The 20,261-nt window shown below is 37.3% G+C and overlaps 1 protein-coding gene across 1 annotated transcript in view; it reads left to right on the top strand.

Moving 5' to 3' along the window:
- The window catches only part of LOC131432609 (uncharacterized), a 311,087-nt gene that overhangs the window by 201,360 nt on the left and 89,466 nt on the right, over positions 1 to 20,261 (top strand). The window contains exon 4 of the mRNA XM_058598975.1: positions 9,500 to 9,531. The gene's annotated coding sequence lies outside the window, so the exon portion shown is untranslated. The remainder of the gene's footprint in view (positions 1 to 9,499; positions 9,532 to 20,261) is intronic.

Below are 20,261 nucleotides of genomic sequence, written 5' to 3'. Positions count from 1 at the left end.
ATAAGACCGGTGATCCTCTATGGACACGAAGCATGGATTATGCTCGAGGAGGACCTGCAAGCACTTGGAGTTTTCGAGCGACGCGTACTAAGGACGATCTTCGGCGGTGTGCAGGAGAACGGCGTGTGGCGGCGAAGAATGAACCACAAGCTCGCTTCACTCTACGGCGAACCCAGCATCCAGAAGGTCGCCAAAGCCGGATGGGCAGGGCATGTTGCAAGAATGCCAGACAACAACACTGCTAAACTGGTGTTTGCCACGAATCCGTTTGGAGCAAGAAGGCGGGGAGCACAACGGGCAAGATGGGTGGACCAGTTAGAACGTGATCTGGCGAGTATTGGGCGTGAGGATGGAGAGAGGCAGCCACAAACCGAGTATTGTGGCGTACTATTGTTGATTTCGTGTTATCTTATATGTGATGTAGTGCAAATAAATGTATGTATGTATATCATCCTGTATCTCTCGAACCGGAAGTCGGAGCGGGATGAAATTCAATAGCAGGCTATGGTACCACACACAGATACATTGGTTCAGTTCGTCGACCTGAGTCGAATGGTATATTACATTTGGTTAAAAAGTTTTCACAGTGATTGCATAGCCTTTCTATATGAGAAAGGCAAACAGATGTTATTTGAATTTGGCAAAAACCGATCCAGGAATTAAAATATTATGTGTCTTCTGAAGAATAGTTCAAGCGTTTAGTGTAACTCTGGTTCCAGCCGCTTAACGAAGCGCGCTCCTATAACGTACAGCAGAAAAAGTTAGAGTAAGACCAAAGACATCCTTCTCTTAGACATAATAGTTACCGGGGATAAACATAGCATTGATAAAAATTTGTTCTATTAAATTATCTTTGTCCACTATTTCAATGCATGGATTAATGCTTACTAATATTAATATTATTGCACGGTCGCATCTCTTGTTTAGTGAAAGTCCTAAACATTATTCGCATCAATATCAAATTCTGTTACATGTTCAAAACAGTCCGATGAGTCATTATACTTCCGTTCATATACCGAGTCGATACTTTGAGCTTCCGTCCGATACCGAGTCGATACTTTGAGGTATCAATACTTTTTTTCAAGAATTGATACCCGATAAATCAGAGCGATACTGTTAGTATCGATACTTTTGGTCTCGATACTTACAGTATCACAACAGATTAAAGTCAATTCCCATTACGACACAGCATTTTTTTTGTTTTAATTATAAAGACTTTACCTCAAAGTTCATCCACCACTGTGGGCCAGAAAAAAACTTTCTAACCATATGTGCGGGGTTGGGAATCGAACCCAGGTGGGCTGCACGCTACACCCGTCTTTACTGCAACATTTTTATTTCTTCGGCTTCCATGAAGCGCCAAGCTCGCGCATGCATTGATATGCCGTGGACTAGCCGTCGTTGAAATTCGTTCTCGACAATCTCACTTCGTCCCACAGGTACGCTGAAAGAGAGTGCAATGGGAGAAAACCCTAAAAAAACACGTACATGAAGGTCACATTCTTAAAAAAAATCAATTATTTCAATTTTTCACGCTTATTGCACTCTCTTTCAGTGCACCTAATAGCGATGGAATAAAAGCAATAGGAATTGGCTTTTAGTGTAGTATTCGTGTATCGACATAAAGGTTAGGACATGAAAATTGTTGTGAAATTAAGTGAAATGTAATGTTCAGTACATCTAATCATTTTCACATCGATTGATAATCACATTGCGATTGTTTCAATTCATTTTTTGCTATGTGAAAACACCTTTCTGTACATAATAAAATAACGCCACAGTCGACAATTTAATTTTATTTTGAAATGATTGCTGCGCAAGTATCAATTGATACTTACAGGTATCGATACTTTATTGCCTTTTGATACCTTGTATCGATACCCAAAATTTACTTTGCCTTCCGAGTACCATCCGTACCGTTCAGTAGGTTGAAGGTTCTCTGAGCAGCCTAGATAGCCGTGTAGTGTCGGTAGCGGTTTCCCAACTGGCTAAGAATAACGCTACGGTCCACCTGTACCGATGGTATAAGTCCACCAAACAGGTAAGCCGTGTGGCATCCGGCGGAATTATTTTTTACCAAGAATTGATCCACTGGTTTCCTGTTCCATGTCGTAAAAGGCCACAAAAATAGGAACTCCTAAGTCAAGGTGTATTTCCGTACCGATGGCTGAATGGCTGCAGGAGGTTAAACATTGCAGTCGTGAACGGAATATCTTGGGTTTTTCCCTTACTGGATACACGCAATGCTTAGCAATCGACTTCTTTGTTCATCGCTTCGGCAAGCAGAGATTAGAAAGCTGAGTGTCTGTGGGTGTCCTCAAGGTGGTGTACTATCCCCACTTTTATGGAACCTAGTCGGTGATGGTTTGTTAAGGAAACTTAATAACCTTGGATTTTCGACTTATGGTTTTGCCGACGATTATCATATATTGATGACCGGTATAAGCATTAACACTCTCTTTGATTTAATGCAGCAAGCCCTGCGATCTGTTGAACAATGGTGTTGTCAGGTTGGATTATCTGTAAATCCGGGCAAAACATCAATGGTGCTTTTCACTCATCGTAGGATAATTACAGGAGCTCGTCCGTTGCAGTTCTTTGGTTCAGAGGTCACTGTGGTCGATCAAGTTAAATACGTCGGGGTTATTCTTGACTCAAAACTGAATTGGTCTGCTCACATTGACTTCAGGATTGAAGGAGCTTGCATGGCTTTCGGCCAATGCAGACGAGCTTTTAGAAAATCATGGGGACTCAAACCCAGATATATTCATTGGATCTACACAACTATCGTTATACCAATTTTAGCAGGTCTTAGGTTGTCTTGTATGGTGGCAGAAAGGAGAAGTCGCGACAGTTCAGTCGAAGCTAAATCATCTCCAAAGGATGGTCTTAATGGCGATGACAGGAGCATTCACGACAACTCCTAATGCTGCTCTAGAGGCGCTACTGTGCATTAAACCACTACATGTGTTCCTAAAACAAGAAGCATTATCTTGTGCATACCGTCTTACTGGCGCAGCTTGCAAACTTGCGCTCAGACAAAAGCATTTCTACCAGATTTAAATCTGAAAATGTCAAAGTGTCTACTGCATTTCTCCAAGTATCATTGCAGTATTCTGGTCAGAGCTCTGACTGGACATTGCAAACTCACTTATCACATGGCTACTATTCAACGTGCTGAGTATTATTCGTGTGATTTGTGTGAATGCGATTATGGTACTTCATATCATCTGATATGTAACTGTCCCGCATTGACGCAGCTACGTATCCGGGTTTTTGGTTCTCCATACATGGTTGAGTCTGTGTATGCGGAGCTAAAATTGAAGGATATTCTCTCGTTTCTCACCCAATGTGGTAAGGAGCTATAGTCAGAAGGGTTCATCGTTCTTCCTGGAGTGAATGAATCCCTTCTGTATTCACCTTAAATAGGGTTTAGCAGATTGTTTGGCATCCTTTGGGGGGTGCCGAATTTACTTCTGCTCGTACATACTGCGAGTCGTTCTGCATTCTTCCGAGAATGGTGTCGCTTTTGTAAGATCTCTAAATCCTCTCGGGGGTTGGAGGTTTTATTAACAGCAGACTGTTCGGGACCTCGTAGAGGTTCAGAATTTCCTTCTGCTTCCACTAAATGTGATCCTCAGCAGATTGTTCAGCATCCCTTAGGGGTGCAGAATTTACTTCTGCTTTTATGTGTTTTTGTGTCGTCAATTTTTCCCATCCTCCTAGTCCAACCCTTACCATTTCCTTTCAATCCTTCCCTCTTATATATCGGGAAAATGATGCTAAAAACAAATTGATGGCAAGGCACAAATCTCCAAATATCAAGGGGAACGTGCCATTTGAGCCAATTTGTTCTGATTCCTGATTCCTGACCATCCGTACCGTTCAGTAGGTTGAAACATCAGTATTTCCTCTTTTCCTAATTCTTCATTGTTCTTGTGAACGATGGAGGTAGAAGCGACCAACAATGATGACTATCATGCTGTTTAAAAGTATTAATCGGAAAGAAATGCTACCAATTTACAATTCCATTTCATAAGAATCTATCAGTAGTCAATCAGTAGATACACGTCAATCGCTGATGATATCAGTGTGCAATCCGCCAAGATCATCGCCACAACACAACGTAAGAAATTTCAGAAAGAAAATAATGTTCTCATATTGAGTCTATCACACTGCTTAATAGCTACTCTATATAACACTATCGTCTGCTTGATTATTAGTTCGTGCAATGTAGAATACTACTGATCTAAATTGCTAGCCTAAAACAACTTTCGTTTTCGGGTCAAATAATAATATACTAAATATCTGAGTTTCAATGCATATGACACCATCCGGTGAACGACCTCAAAGGACCAAAGCCGGGGATAAAGATAAGTAGCATAATAATAATGCGTTTGACATTGTTATTAAATAATGCCTGTACTTCCGTCAAAGAAACACAGAAGAAAACTTTTGAATGAACCCCTTTATTGTAAGTTTCTCAACGTTAAATATAAGCGATGATTCTGGGTAACTCAACGGACGTATTTTGAATAGAAAATTTTCATTTCATTTAAGACAAAACTTAGTGGGCCAATCCGATGCAAAATATTCAATTATCTACAAAGCACTTGGAAGAGTGAATAATTACCGTAAGTGTAATGAAATATTCGTGTTGTACAATTACAACCATATCAATTATTTACTTCTCTATGATCAGATATTTCGGACCAGATCGCCCACTGTGTGTCGCTTATACAAAATGAAACATAAATGACGTCCGTTAATTTACCTAACATCCATGTTATTTTGCGTTGGAAAGCTTACGCTAAGGTGGTTCATTCAAAAGTTTCTTTAGCGAAAGCACATTTTTCATTTGATAACACTGTCAAAAGCATTCAAATTCACCTCCAGGCTGTTCACGTCATACGCGAAATGTTTTTCGTATGACGCCACATACAGGAGAGACTTGGTAATCTTCTCTAGAACCTTTTGCTTTCGCCTTTCGTTATGTTTAAAGAGACTTTTGTTGCGACAATTACGGCTTGAGACTAATTTTGTTATGCGATAAGAAAAAAAAAAGATTTTGTTTAATTTAGTATTTTTGCAACAATATTTTCCACCATTCCACTTGATTTGCAGAAAACTTTAAAGTTCTCAATGCTTGTCAGCAGAATTTGAGCCTGATTATTTAACATCGAATGTATTCAAATATTTAGTATTTTATTTAGTATTTTAAATATTTAGTATCCCTCAAGAATAGTAGTTGATAAATACACTGTCCCATCTGTACATGTTCTAGCGCCAAAACCCACTCACCTCACTAACATTATTCCTTCTGTGCTCTAAATAATGCAAGAATTTATTGCTACAGTCTTGCTCCTGCTTACTGAATCCCGAAAACCAGAGTAGGTTTCGCAGTGACTACCTTAAGAAAATTTCTTCCCACTCTTTCCGGTTATGTTGCTGAGTCGTTTGAACCGAGCAATATGGCGCAGAAAAATAAAAACAAAAACAAAATCTCGTGAATTTCCAGGTTACGGAAAGTACATTCCAGTCCCCGGGGTCGGACGGGGTGCACTGAAATTTAAATTTCTCTTATTAAAAGTTTACCACTGGGACTGCCCCGAACGGTTCTAGAGTGCCTACAAGGCGAGAAAGTTGTTCAGTGATTTAAATTTTTTAGTTTCGTTCCAGCCGTTGGCAGTAGAGGAGAGTGCCCTGCTTAGGGATACGCTTGAACGTAATGTTTCTAGAAACGTAATTCTGTTATAAATGTATTATTCATCAAATAACTGTAGTACATCTTCGCAACACTTTCCAAGCATCTGAACCCTAAACTTCTCTGCCGGAGTGGTTTGAGCTACCGTACAATCTACTTTTATTTTTTCATCATATAAAATCCAATGTTGATGGTAATGTTTGTTTCTTTATTTATATTGTCTTAACCTGTATTCATTTTGGCGAGTGTCCAGTTCAAAATTTAGGATTTATTCTCAAGCTGACAGCAGTTTCGCAATAGAAGTGTTTTCATTCCATGATCTGACGACCGGGCGATGCCACCGAAAAAAAGGATTTTTTTCTAAATTGATCTTTTATAGATTTTAATTCGGTTCAAATTATGCAATAAAAGATAATTATCGTCATCGATGTGCCATTTTGGCTAGCCAGCACACTATCCTTGCAAGTTGAAAAAAAATCTCACATTCGAATGATTTCTTGTCTTCAGCATTATTTTATGCAATTATTCGGGCTATGTGAAAAAATGCACACTGCAAATTGTGTGTTGATCAATTCTCGAAAAAGGTTGCTGACAACTATTGTCATAATACTTTTAGATGTCTTAATGTTTCATAAAGACTGTCCCAGAAAGTAAGGACGCACTTTGATTTCGCTGTAAACAATTCACAAGTGTTAGATATTCAAATTTTATTCGATATACTGATAAAATTAGACTACAACAACAGAATATTATTCTCAACATTTGCTACTTGGCCATTGTAGACCAGCTGGCGCACTTTCTTGCGAACGTTCCTCATTAAATTCCGTACAGACTTCTTGGCGACAAGTTTTGAGACTTTTTTCCAATCTTTTTCGAACTGTTGAATGGTTTCGGCTGCCGAGGCATGTTTCCTAAGATGTGCCTTCGTTATTGCCAAAATTTCTCAATTGGTATAAGTTGTGGGCAATTTGGTCGATTCATGTCTTTTGGGACGAAAGTGACATTTTCGGTAGTATACCATTCTACCGTTGATTTCGAGTAGTGGCAAGAAGCAAGATCTGGCCAGAAGACAACAGGATCGAGATCTTACCGCAGCTGCAAATTGCTTGCCAGACCATAACTTTTTTACCAAATTTTTCGATTTCTATCGATGTCTCGGACTGGTTCTCGCACTGTATAATATTGTGGTCCCGGTAAGGATTTGTAATCGAGTTTCACGTAGGTTTCGTCGTCCATGATTATGCAGTTCAAATTTCCAGCAAGAATCGTATTGTACAGCTTTCGAACCCTCGGCCTGATCGATGCTTCTTGTTTCGGACTACGTTTTGGTTTTTTCTGCTTCTTATAGGTTCGAAGATTCAAACGTTCTTTAGCACGAAGAACATTTGACTTTGAAGTGCCCACTTTTTTGGCCACATCCCGAACTGAAACCTTCTTGTTTTGCTCGAACGCCTTCTGTATACATTTATCCAACTGAAGGTTAGCAGGACCTTTTTTTCAACCCGTTATCGGTTTATCCTCAAAGGTGTTATCCTCATCGAAATTCCTGATTGCATTTCGCACGGCTTTTTCACTTACTCCTCCATTTTTGCTGTTCTTCTCAGTGACAGTCCGCGTTCTGTGCAAAATTTGTACACAATTTTTCGACGTTGTTCTGCTGAAAGTCCACGCATTTCGAAACAAACGAATGAAAACGAATAAACTGCACAAGTGGTTAGAGAAGAGTGTAAACAACAGGACGCAGCCATAAAAACTAACAGATTCTGAACCATTGCGAAATGGCAGCGGTTTTTGGTTGCGTCCATACTTTCTGGGACAGTCTTTAGTACCATTTTGCCTTTCTCATATAGGAAGGTTATGCAATCACTTGAAAAACCGACTAGTAAAATTTGTGTCATATATCATTCGACTCAGTTCATCGAGCTGAGCAATGTATGTGTGTGTATGTGTGTGTATGTGTCAAATAATCTCACTAAGCTTTCTCGGAGATGGCTGAACCGATTTTGACTTAGATTCAAATGAAAGATCTTACGGTCCCATACGGAATTCCTGAATTTCATCCGGATCCGACTTCCGGCTCCGGAGTTAGAAGGTAAAGTGTGTTCAATATTATACTCCGTCACTTGAACCGACGAAACAAAGAACGCAAAAAATTTCTAAACTGGTCTCAAAACTACACAAATCGATAGTCATTATTAGTAGGCAACTAAACAAATCGATTCCGGCTACCCTGGTTCCCGGTATCCGGTCCCGGAAGCACCGGAAACAGTGGTCATATATAACAAAATGGATCTCACTCTTTTTTCTCAGCGATGGTTTGACCGATTTTCACAAACTTAGATTCGAATAGAAGGTCTCACGGTCCGGTACAGAATTCCTGAATTTCACTTCCTGGTTACGGTACAGAATTCCTGAATTTCACTCGGATTCGACTTCCGGTTCCGGAGCTATAAGGTAAAATGTGTTCAATATTATACTCCGTCACTTAAACTGGCGGAACAAAACCCGTAAAAAATGTTGTAAAATTGACTCAAAACCATTATTCCCAATCTTGGGGTCAAATGAAAGGTCTTATGGTCCTACCAAAAATTACTGCATATTTTCGGATACAACAAAAATTTAAATCATTCACATTCGTCATTTAGAGTGGGTTGGGTCATCATCATTTTCACGAATTTATCGTTCAACATAATAAATTCAAATGTTTTACATGATAAAAAGCATCATTCGAACAACATTTTGTAATTTTTTCGTGGAAAAATATTACGAAATAAGTCGATGAAGAGGAATTTTTGTGGACGCTTCTTAAAAATCATGATTTGCGGTGTCCACTGTATCTCCGCGCAGACTAATCAGAAGTGAACAAATGAATGCTGCATAGTTAGAGAAGAAGTTTTTCCAGACCCCAACGTTTCTGTTTGATTTTTTTTTATTTTTGGTGGTTGTTCAAAGTGAAAACTACGATTTTTTATGAAAAAATCTGGCATTTTGTAGCTGGTAAACTTCTCCAAAGTAACAAACAACGAAAAGAAAAACGTTGGGGTCTGGTTTTTGATATGTAGAAAGTGTGTGCAAAATTTCAAAAAAAAATATAACAAAAAGAACGCCTTTTTAATTTGAACGAAATCTTGCCTCAAGATAGGGCGTTCCCTGCCACCCGGGCACTTTTACGGAATAGAGTTTTTCAACCTAAAACATTTTAACAATCGATTAGATGTACCAAATTTGTACCAATCGAATTCAGAAAAACGACAAATATCAGTGGATGTGAAGATTATTTGCATCTGCCGTTTCTGTGTATCGAGGAACTAGAATTACACCGCCTCAACATTCGAAGAATTCCCAGTTGTGCAAAGAAAACACAAATTGGATCATGCAAATCATTGCGCACTGTCAAGACAAAATGTATTAGGTTGCTCATTACTGTCATTACTCCCCACACGAAATGTCATATCTGTGAAAGCGAGCAAGCATTGCCTCCTTGCCCTCAAAAAGCACATTAGCATATAAATTACCGTTTCCTGGCTACAGCGCCGCCAGGAATGCACCAAAAATAAATTATGCTATCCTGGATTCTGTTTCACTGGATTCATTAGAGACAGTATTTTTTAAGAAACCGACAACGATACCAGCGTTCATTACCAGACCAAGTCACCCGGAAGGATAGACGATTGCAGCAACTTAAAAATTGTAACTGAATCAAGCCGCACTTTTAAAACCTAGAGAGCGGCTCTGTAACTTACAGTATCATTCCCATCACCCGAGTAATTCTTTTTTTTTCTCTTTTTTTTGCAGTTGGACATGATGAATGACTGCTGCTAACGAAGGTAGGACAAAAATCCGACATGCACATATATTGTAAGAGTGTCATTGTTAACAAGTGAGCAATTCCAGAAATTCAGCAGGAAACGTGGCAAAATCAGAATCGACTTTTTTCTATTTGAATAAAACTTGGCGCACGTTTTTAGAATAGCAAACCATTTGTTTTGTACGTATTTTTAAAAGTATTTTTCAAGTTATGGTAGGGAATCGTTTGGGCACTCTAAAAGTGATTTTAACAAATCGATTGCGTACTCTAAAAATATATAAAGCGAATTAGAAAACCATCCGGAAAACTAAAAATAAAAACTGAAAACAACCCGCAAAACTAAAGAATTTTTTTTGGTGCCAAATATCTTAGAAATGCATGAAACGTCCAGATCTGGTGTAACCCCAAACAGTTTTTTTAAACGAGTCGACTTTGGGACTCAGATCTTGCGATCGTGTAACTTCGGAAATCCGAGCAGAAAAAAAACCGCCAAATTTAAAACAAACACTTTTTTTTGACAATGCATGACAGAAATGCATGAAACGTTCAGATCTGATATAATCTCAAAAACATTTTTTGAAAGAATTCGACTTTGGAACTTTCCGAAATTTTTTTAATGCCGAATGTCTTAGAAATGCATAAAAAGTCGAGATCTGGTGGAATTCGACAAAAAAAAATTTTTTTTGTATACATATATCGAAAATTTTTTAAATGTTCTAGTGTTTACTTTAAAAAAATTTCGGGATAACACCAGATCACGACATTTCATGCCTTTCTAAGACAAAACGAGAAAACTGCGTAGCTTCGGAAATTCGCGTAACAAAAACACCTAAGAACCGCGTAAAAAAACTTCGGTGTACTGCTGTTTTTGCGACGCGAATGCCTCTATTTTCATGTTACCCTTAAAGTCAATCTATCGAATAGAGACAACAGATCTCACACTCACTTATGAGATGACTACTGGAGCTGAGATGAATGAAGGTACCGTTACCCTATCAGTCGACGAACATTTCAGTGGATGTCTTGAAATAAATTCTCCTTTTTATAGACGTCTGCGTGTATGAGGCAAATAATATAACTCAATTTTATCTGGGATGGCTTAGCCGATTTTCGCAAACTCAGATTCAAATGAAAGGTCTTATTGTCCCATGGCTCGCTATTAAGGTGAAATCGTCATTCGCGTTCCTTCAAGAGAATTCAAATACATTTTAGGTTTAGTTACTGTAATCTACATTTCAATTTTGCTGTGCTATTGTTTTAGTATTGGAAATACCTCAATTAGATATTACTTTGCTCATGCGAATGACAATTATAAGTCTGTTTCGCTGTTATCTGTTTAGCTATTTTAGCTCTTAATATAACCTCACGAATATCATTCTAAGCTCTTTTGATAGTCGAAGACAAGAGCATAATGAGATATTTATTACCTATTTTCTTCTGATGGAGTATATATGCCTGAGTTTAGTAGCAAGCATAGATTCTAATTCTAAAATTTACCAAATAAATACATTTTCCATAAACGTATATATTTTTACCAGGTTACACGAATGTTAGATGTTTGATATGTTTCAATGTTCTAAATGAACGATAATGGGCTTGTATGCATTTCATTCAGTAGACTGTCCAGGTTTGCTAAAATCTGAAGTAATATCTGTTATATGATACTACAACGAAGCAACATCAATGCATTGAGCTGAACAGAGTTGGACATTACTAGCATTATAGACGTCAGTTACTTTAGAAAACGAACGATTTCTTCTAATATCCATTTTGTTGTATTCAAATGGTTGCCATTTCAATACAAAACCCAAAGCATAAATTCGTGTCATATTTTTATCTATATAATTTTTTATCCGATATAACATCACCGAACCCACTGTGCACTTTTCTCACCACCACCATACGGAACAGAAGCGCGTAAGCAAAATGGAAAATGATGAAAAGTTTATGAAAAAACATTTTCCATTTCCGGTTATTTCGACTAAAGTTTTATAATTCTAAGTTGCCTTCTCAGATTTTTTGTGAAATTCTTCTCAAACACTACTATTCACTCCGTTACATTTCACCTTAAAATTCGTCTTTATCCGACTTGTAGTTCCAAACTTACAAGGTAATATGTACCAATAAGTGAGAATATTTGCACTCAATTTTCTCGCACATTGCCTTACCTGTTATCACAAAATAAGATGCAAATAAAAGGTCTTGAAATTCTTTAAAAATCTCTCAACACAGGAAGTGCAAATTTTTCTAAAACTTACTGGTAAATTCATTTAGTTGCTAGATTTTGTTAGTTGATGGGTATATAAACCTACTTTGAGACTACTAGTCCCCGGTTTCCGATTACGAAAGCACGGGTATTAGAGAAGAAAAATTCCAAAAAACGGAACTAACTTTGATTTTTTTTGCCACGGTTAAACTGATTTTCACAAATCATGATTCAAATTGAAGCTCTCATTATCTTAAGACATATGTGCAACTTCATCCAGATCTAACTTTAAATCCGTCATACTAAATGACGATGCAAACCTGGTACGCTTCGGTACATGTTGATACAAAAGAAGAAAACACCAACGGCTTTGCGAACGAAGTACACAGCGTGCTTTGTTCACTTTCGTATGGCGTGTACGGGAGATAAAAAAGAGAAGGAAAAATTACTACGTTTTCAAAACAAAACCGAATTCATCGGCACTAAGCACACATGAGCACGTGTTTCCAATCATGTCGAAGAAACCAGAACGTTGAATGTCTATTACCGGTGTTTGACTTGGTTGATCACGGTTCTACGTCATCGGTGATGCGGTTAAAAAAAATCATAGCGTTTTTACCTTTCCATTATTCCACTTGCAATTATGAACCTCCCGCGATCCCATTTCAACCAGAATATTAGTTGATTTTCTGAATTCGATTGGTTAAAATTTGGTACAACTAATCGATTGTTGTTTTAACTAAACTGTCATTTTTGTTTTCGATTAGCAGAAACGATGGTTGAAATAACTAATTTAACTGTTTGAAAAAGAATGCTGTCAATTAGTGAGGACACATACCTTTCAATTTCAACAAATATTTTAGTTGAAATAACTGGTGTTGTTATTGAAACAAAATTCTGTTAGTTGAAAAATAAATCGGTTTTATTTGTTTTAGACATTGCAAATAGATGAATCAATTCGTACAATGTTATTCATTTGCGAAAATTTTAGTCAATTAATATAAGCTTTAGTGCATCAACCGCTGGGAATTGGAATTTTGCGACGGCAATTCAAACGCGCCATTCAATCGCAGCGCGTTCTGTGTGTTTGAAACCCTTCGCTCCTGTTACTTTCATAAATTAAATTCATGTCAAAACATTCATTAACATTTTCTAATTTGTCACCAAACCTTTTTATCTTAAACAAGGTTAACTTTATCACAACACCGTTGTTAGATAAACACTTTCTTTTTTTCATAAATACGTTTATTTCTTAAGGCAGTTTACATAAGTTTTTCTTCGCCGTAGCATCACTTTTACATAAAATTCTTATCCTAATTTAATTCTAACATAGTCACAACGATTTGAATTTATTAAAACATATTCCTCTTATTACTGATTGAAATCTACTCGGAAATATTATTTGAACCAAACGATTAACTTCAAAAGATAAACACTTGTTATCATGAATTTCTCAAATCGAATGAACACAATTTCACCAATCGCTTTAACCATCGATGTTGTTTTCATTGACATTTTGAAGCGACGCGAACAGCTTTCAACTAAAAAAATTGTTGAATTTGCATTGCAATTATTGTTTTGCTTTCAACTGTCTTCGGCATTTGACAGCATTCAAAACATCATATTTTTCAACTACTTGAATATATGCAAATCAAAAACCATTTTGGTTGAATCAAAAAGAAATTAGTTAAATCAACTATCGCAAAAATCAAAAACTGCGATATCGCAATTTTATGATCGAAGGGTTCTCCGTGTAGGTTCAAAATACTATCCGTTAAGAAAACTGGAGTTACAAGAATGAAATTAAATGTAATGTATACGCATATTCCAATCATGACAAATTTTCGTAGGACAAGAAGAGTTTTTATTCATAATGTAGATCATTTGCATCATGAAGTAAAAATGAAATGATGCACTGATGAAAATTGCAACGAACATACCGAAATGCCAGTATCTGTGTCTGTTATTATTTGGTATTGTGACATTAGTGGCGAAATAGTTAAGAATGTTTACCATTCTCTATAGCCTCCGGGAACCATAGTGTTTTTATACCATTCGACTCAGCTCGAATCACGTTTGATTCCGAATATACAACGGTATAATTGACGTAACTGACAAAACGCGTTTTGTTTTTACCGAATTTTTTTTTCAAAGATGGCTCAACCGATTTTAATAAACTTACACTTGTTTGAAAGCCAATAATGAATCATTTATAATGTTCAAAGATCAAATGACTTTAACTTCTGGTTCCGGAGATATAATGGTAAAGTGACGTAAATAACAAAACGAGCTTTTTTTCTCCGTACATGACTGAACCTTTTTCAACAAAGTTAATCTCGCTTGAACTTCTACTTTGGTTCATTTAACAAGTTTGAAGTTTAAAGGACTGTCATTTACGGTTTAGGTGATATAATGGCATAAGTAACGCAACCATTATCAATAATTCGTTCGAGACTAAAATTGGGCTGTGTGTCGATTTCGAAGATCATATGGCTGACACTTCTAACTTCGAAGATATAATCGTACAAGTGACGCAATCAACAAATTATTTTTTTCTTATACGTATATTTATTTCAGGTAGTGATCTATGATTACGTTGGAACACAGATAACAGATATACAGGCTCACATATAAAATGTGTGTAAAATTTGATCAATCAGCGTGGCGAACACTTGCAGATGTCACCACGATCGACACGAGGTGCCACGATGATTTGGGTGCCGCTTTCACAGAGCCACAATTTTAGGTGCAATATTCACTTCACGATAGATTTTCGTTTTGCTGTTGGTTAAAATGACAAGTTTATTTTTGTTTTATTATGATCGAATTCTCGTGTGATTTATGCGACTTGGAAATAACGTTGTCTTAAACACTTGGGGAAATCGTGTGATAAGTGTTAAAATTGTTGTAGTTGAAATATTTCTACAACAGGCAGGAGGATTTTGTTTTCGTTCCCGAACGTAATGGAAAATCGCGGCGAACAGTCGAGTTGGTGGCAGTAGTGTTTCCAACGTATAGCAAATTTGAAATAAACACAGGATTTTGAAAAATTTTGTTCGAGCATGTATATCTGTTATCTATGTTTTTTTTCCATACATACGTTTATTTCTTAAGGCAGTTTACATAAGTTTTTCTTCGCCGTAGCATCACTTTTACATAAAATTCTTATCCTAATTTAATTCTAACATAGTCACAACGATTTGAATTTATTAAAACATATTCATCTTATTACTTAAATATCATCTTAGGTATCTCGTCATTAATTATGAAATCTACTCGGAAATATTATTTGAACCAAACGATTAACTTCTATAAATTATAAAATAAGCTGTTATTTTCACTTTGTTGATAATTTCATAAACTGTTTCGAGTTTGTTTGTATCATTACATAATTTTTATTCTAATTTAGCTATTGGTTGAACTCATGGACGCAGCTGTAATCAGAACTAAATCTTAAAAGGGGCCTTTATTAAATTGAAATTCCAATTTTCTTTATGAAATGATAAATAAGTTTCATGTATGAAAGGTCACGACAAGCAAGAATGTCTCGAACTAGGACATTGGATAGTCTACCTTGGGTACGCAAAGAATTTATTAGTTGAGATCTGACATCACGATACTCCACGCATGTCCAAACGACATGATTAATATTCCGATAACCTTCTCCGCAAGCACAATGATTAGTCTCGGAGGGCCCAATTCGAAGGAGATGTGCATCTAACGTGTAGTGATTGGACATGAGTCTGGACATCACACGAATGAAATCCCTACTCACATCCCATCCCCTGAACCATGCCTTTGTCGATATTTTCGGAATAATTGAGTGCATCCACCGACTCGGATCATCTTTATCCCAAGAATTTCACCCTCAATAGCACCACGTTTGGCTAAAATATCGGCTCTTTCATTGCCAGGTATGGAGCAATGAGCCCGGACCCAGACAATAGTGATTAGATAATTATTGTTCAATATGTCGTTCAGGCACTGTTTTATTTTGCCCAGGAAAAACGGTTCAGTCTTGCCAGTCATGTTTGAGCGAATGGCTTCAATTGCACTCAGACTATCTGTGAAGAGGAAATAATGGTTTGGAGATAATGTGACGATTACACTCAAACTATAATGAACTGCTGCTAGCTCTGCTATATAAACAGATGCAGGTTCTTGAGGCCGAAACATTATTGTTGAACATACCAAACCCTGTCGCTTCTTCAATTCGCGATCCGTCCGTGTAAAACATGTTTTCAGAGTCAATATGCCTGCACTTACTTGAAAATATTTTTGGGATTTCCGTCGAGCGTAGATGATCCGGGATTCCACGCACTTCGCGCTGCATGGATGTATCGAAAAATAAAGTTGATCAGGGGCACTCAGGATGCTGACACGGATAGGAATATATCTGGATGGGTTGATTTCCTGTGACATATGGTTAAAATATACTGTCATGAAATTCGTTTGAGATCGAAGCTCGACTAGTCGTTCGAAATTATTAATTACCATGGGATTCAGCACCTCACATCTTATTAGCAGGTGTGATGAAAGCTCCCAAAATCGATCTTTTAATGGAAGAACTCCCGCCAGAACTTCAAGACTCATTGTATGTGTCGAATGCATGCAGCCTAAGGCAATTCCCAAACAACGGTACTGAATTCGCTCAAGTTTGATAATATGAGAGTTTGCAGCGGAACGAAAACAAAAGCAGCCATATTCCATCACTGAAAGTATCGTTGTTTGATACAATTTTATTAGATCTTGCGGATGAGCACCCGACCAAGATCCTGTTATTGTTAGAAGAAAATTTACTCTTTGTTGGCATTTCGTTATCAGATACCTAATGTGTCCTCCCCACGTGCATTTGGAATCGAACCACACCCCGAGGTATTTAAAAGTTAAAACCTGTTGGATCATTCTTCCCATCATATGGAGCTGAAGCTGCGCGGGATCATGCTTTCTTGAAAAGACGACTAACTCTGTTTTCTCCGCAGAGAATTCGATACCAAGATGAACAGCCCAAACGGACAAGTTATCTAAGGTATCTTGAAATGGTTTATGCAGATCAATAGATTTGGGTCCAGTAACTGAAACCACGCCATCATCTGCCAATTGTCTTAGTGTACATGGGGTTACAAGACAGCTGTCAATGTCATTCACTTAAAAATTATAGAGGAGCGGACTGAGGCATGAGCCTTGCGGGAGACCCATGTAGCTAATTCTGAATGTTGCCATACCGCCATGTGAAAAATGCATGCGTTTCTCTGACAAAAAGTTGTGCAAATAATTATTTATAACCGCTGGAAGTCCATGTTGGTGGAGCTTGTCTAAAAGAACATCAATGGAAATTATCTATGGTTGTAATGTATTATTACTGATACATTTGGTCTGAGAAATGTTGTCGAATATATGAAACAAACGCTGAAGCATGTTTTTGTAAACTACCCGAATTAATCTGAATTAATTGGTGTCAAAAATGAGCCCAAATTAGTGTCAAAAATTACCCAAATAAAAAGGCAAAAAAATTTTTATTGAGACTGTGTCGATGAAATTGATTACGAATAAGTTTCTGATATAGTGGAATAACATGGAATATATTTTACCTGAAAAGCAAACGGATAAAAGTCGTGATTTCACGAATATATAAAAAGATTCCATTAATTTTTTTAGCAGGACAGCGGTAACAGATTCCTTTCCGTGTATATCTCAGGACAGTGCACGCTTCAATGAAATGCAACGAAATTTGATTAGAACTAAGCATTCCGGCATATCTGATCAGAACGCTTCTAGTGACGCCCGATGTCCGGCTAAAATTTAGTTGACACATCATGTATTTATGATGTTTGCAGGACGATGCACTTGCTTACGTATTGTTTATAGAGCTATTGCAGCAATAGTCATCTCATTAGTAAAGTCGCCATGTTACAATCAACGAATTGCCGGTACCATGATTAAGAAATCATGAAACATTACTTCTCATGAGATCATCATCACCTTTTTCTGTCTTATCCTCAAAATCTTTCAAACAGAGACAGCACATCTCACTCTAACTTATGGTTTGGCCTTTCTCATATAGAAAGGTTATGAAATCAATGTGAAAACCGACTTTTGAACCGAGGCCCGGGGGGCTGAATGTCATATACCATTCGACTCAGCTCGACGAACTGAGCAAATGTCTGTGTGTGTATGTGTGTGTATGTATGTATGTATGTATGTATGTGACAAACAATGTTTTTCGATTTTCTCAGAGATGGCTGAACCGATTTTCATTAACTCAGATTCAAATGAAATGTCTTACGGTTTATTCCGATCCGACATCCGGTTCCGGAATTACAGGGTGATATGCACCAAAAAAAATTGAAAAAAATTGTCACTCACTTTTCTCTAAGATGACGCGACAGATTGTCACAAACTTAAATTCAAATGAAAGGTATTATGGTCCCATAGATCGCTATTACATTTTATTTTTATCCGACTTCCGGTTCCGGAATTACAAGACAATATATGCAAATCAATGAAAAAATGCGCACTCAATTTTCTCGGAAATTTCTCAACCGATTTTACAAATTAAGATGCAAATAAAAGGTCCTGAAATTCCTTATAAAGTCCCTGTAAAGCTGATCCAGATCCGACTTCCGGTTCCGGTATTACAGAGCGATTAGTGAAAAATTTTCAATTTCAAGAGTTTTTTGCCTTTCTCATATAAAAAGGGGAATCACTTGAAAAACCGTCTCGTCAAAATTGGTCGGAGGGCCTAGTGTCATATACCATTCTACTCAGTTCATCGAGCTGAGCAATGTCTCTCTCTCTGTCTGTGTGTGTGTGTGTGTGTGTGTGTGTGTGTGTGTGTGTGTGTGTGTGTGTGTGTGTGTGTGTGTCAAATAATTTCACTAGGTTTTTTCGGAGATGGCTGAACCGATTTTCACAAACTTAGATTTAAATGAATGGTCTCATGGTTCCATAGATCGTTATTGAATTTTATTCCGATCCGACTTCCAGTTCTGAATTTCATCCGGATCTGAATTTCGGTTCCGGAGCTATAGCACCGGAAATAGTGGTCATGTATACCAAAATGGATCTCACTTACTTTTCTCAGCGATGGTTCGACCGATTTCAACAAACTTAGATTCAAATGAAAGGTTTCACGAATTTCATCCGGATCCCACTTCCAGTTCCGGAGCTATAGGATAAAGTGTGTTCAATATTGTATACCGTCACTTGAACCAGCGAAACAAAAAACATAATAAGTATTGTAAACTGAACTCAAAACCGTTATTCCCAATCTTAGGATCAATTTAAAGGTCTTATGGTCCTACCAAAAATTACAGCATATTTTAGGATTCAACAAACATTTAAATCGTCATGGCAAAATGGCAAAATTGTATAAAATCTTCAAAATTTGAATAAAAACTAGTAGAGTTTGTACGTCATGTTAGTTGGTGGCCGTACGAACCGACTTTAGTTATACCGGTTCTCAGGTTCCGGTACTGGAAGTGCATATAATAGTGAACCCACTTCGTTTTCTAATGGATAGCTCAACCAAACAGAGAACTGTTTTATTCTTCATGTTATACAAGTTAATGCACAAACAATCTCTTGGTTTCTTTCAAAAATCGAAGAGAAACATTTTGAATAGAATATAACAGTATTATATATGAGAAAGGCATCATTACACCACTAGGTGGATTAAAAACGAGAGGCACATTTCCATAAAACTTACTATTAAATCTATCTAATTAGCAGATTTATTAGTTAGTGGATATATAAATCTACTTTGGGACTACTGTCCTCGGTTTCCGCTTCCGGAAACACCGATAACAGTTAAGAAAAGCTTCAAAACCGGAACTCACTTCGATTTCTCAGCAACGGTTGAACCGATTTTCAAAAATCATGATTCAATTTTAAGCTCTCAGTTTCTTAAAAGTTGCTGTGTAATTTCATCTAGATCCTACTTCCGGTTCCGAAATTATAGGGCAATGAGTATCAAAACTTTCAAACTGTCATACAAATTGATGCAAAATCGGTACGCATCGGCACGTGCTGGTACGGAAGAAGAAGAAAACAAGACCACATAGCACACAGCCTGCTTAATTCAATTTTGTATAACGTGCAGGTTTGACACATTTGAATCTAAATTAACTTGACCTAACTGTTTTCAAATTGAACAGGTGGTAGTAGTTTATACCACAGAAAAATTTTTGATTTTATTCAAGGTAGAGAAAAATCAAACAAATCTTGTCAGAATCTTCTAGTGATGTTTCCGAAAATATAGGTGATATGAAAAAGGCATCATTACACCACTAGGTGGATTGATAAAGGTTTTGTATATGAAATGACTACTGGAACCGTTACTCGATATACAATACGAAAATCCGACATGCAGAGAAACGGAACCATTATCAATAAATCTCGCAGACTTCAAAACCTTCTAGGCGGCAGTGATTTTTCTTTTATTTTGTTGACCGTAGAACTACTATCATTTTTTAGCTACTAACAGCACTTTTCACGGCCTTCGTGACCAGTTAAAATTGCACGATTTTCAGCCACGCACAAAA

This window comes from Malaya genurostris, chromosome 2, assembly GCF_030247185.1.
Source record: "Malaya genurostris strain Urasoe2022 chromosome 2, Malgen_1.1, whole genome shotgun sequence".
In the NCBI taxonomy this organism is placed as follows: domain Eukaryota; kingdom Metazoa; phylum Arthropoda; class Insecta; order Diptera; family Culicidae; genus Malaya; species Malaya genurostris.
The sequence above is the reverse complement of the archived record's forward strand: the minus strand, read 5'-3'. Positions and strand labels throughout refer to the sequence as shown.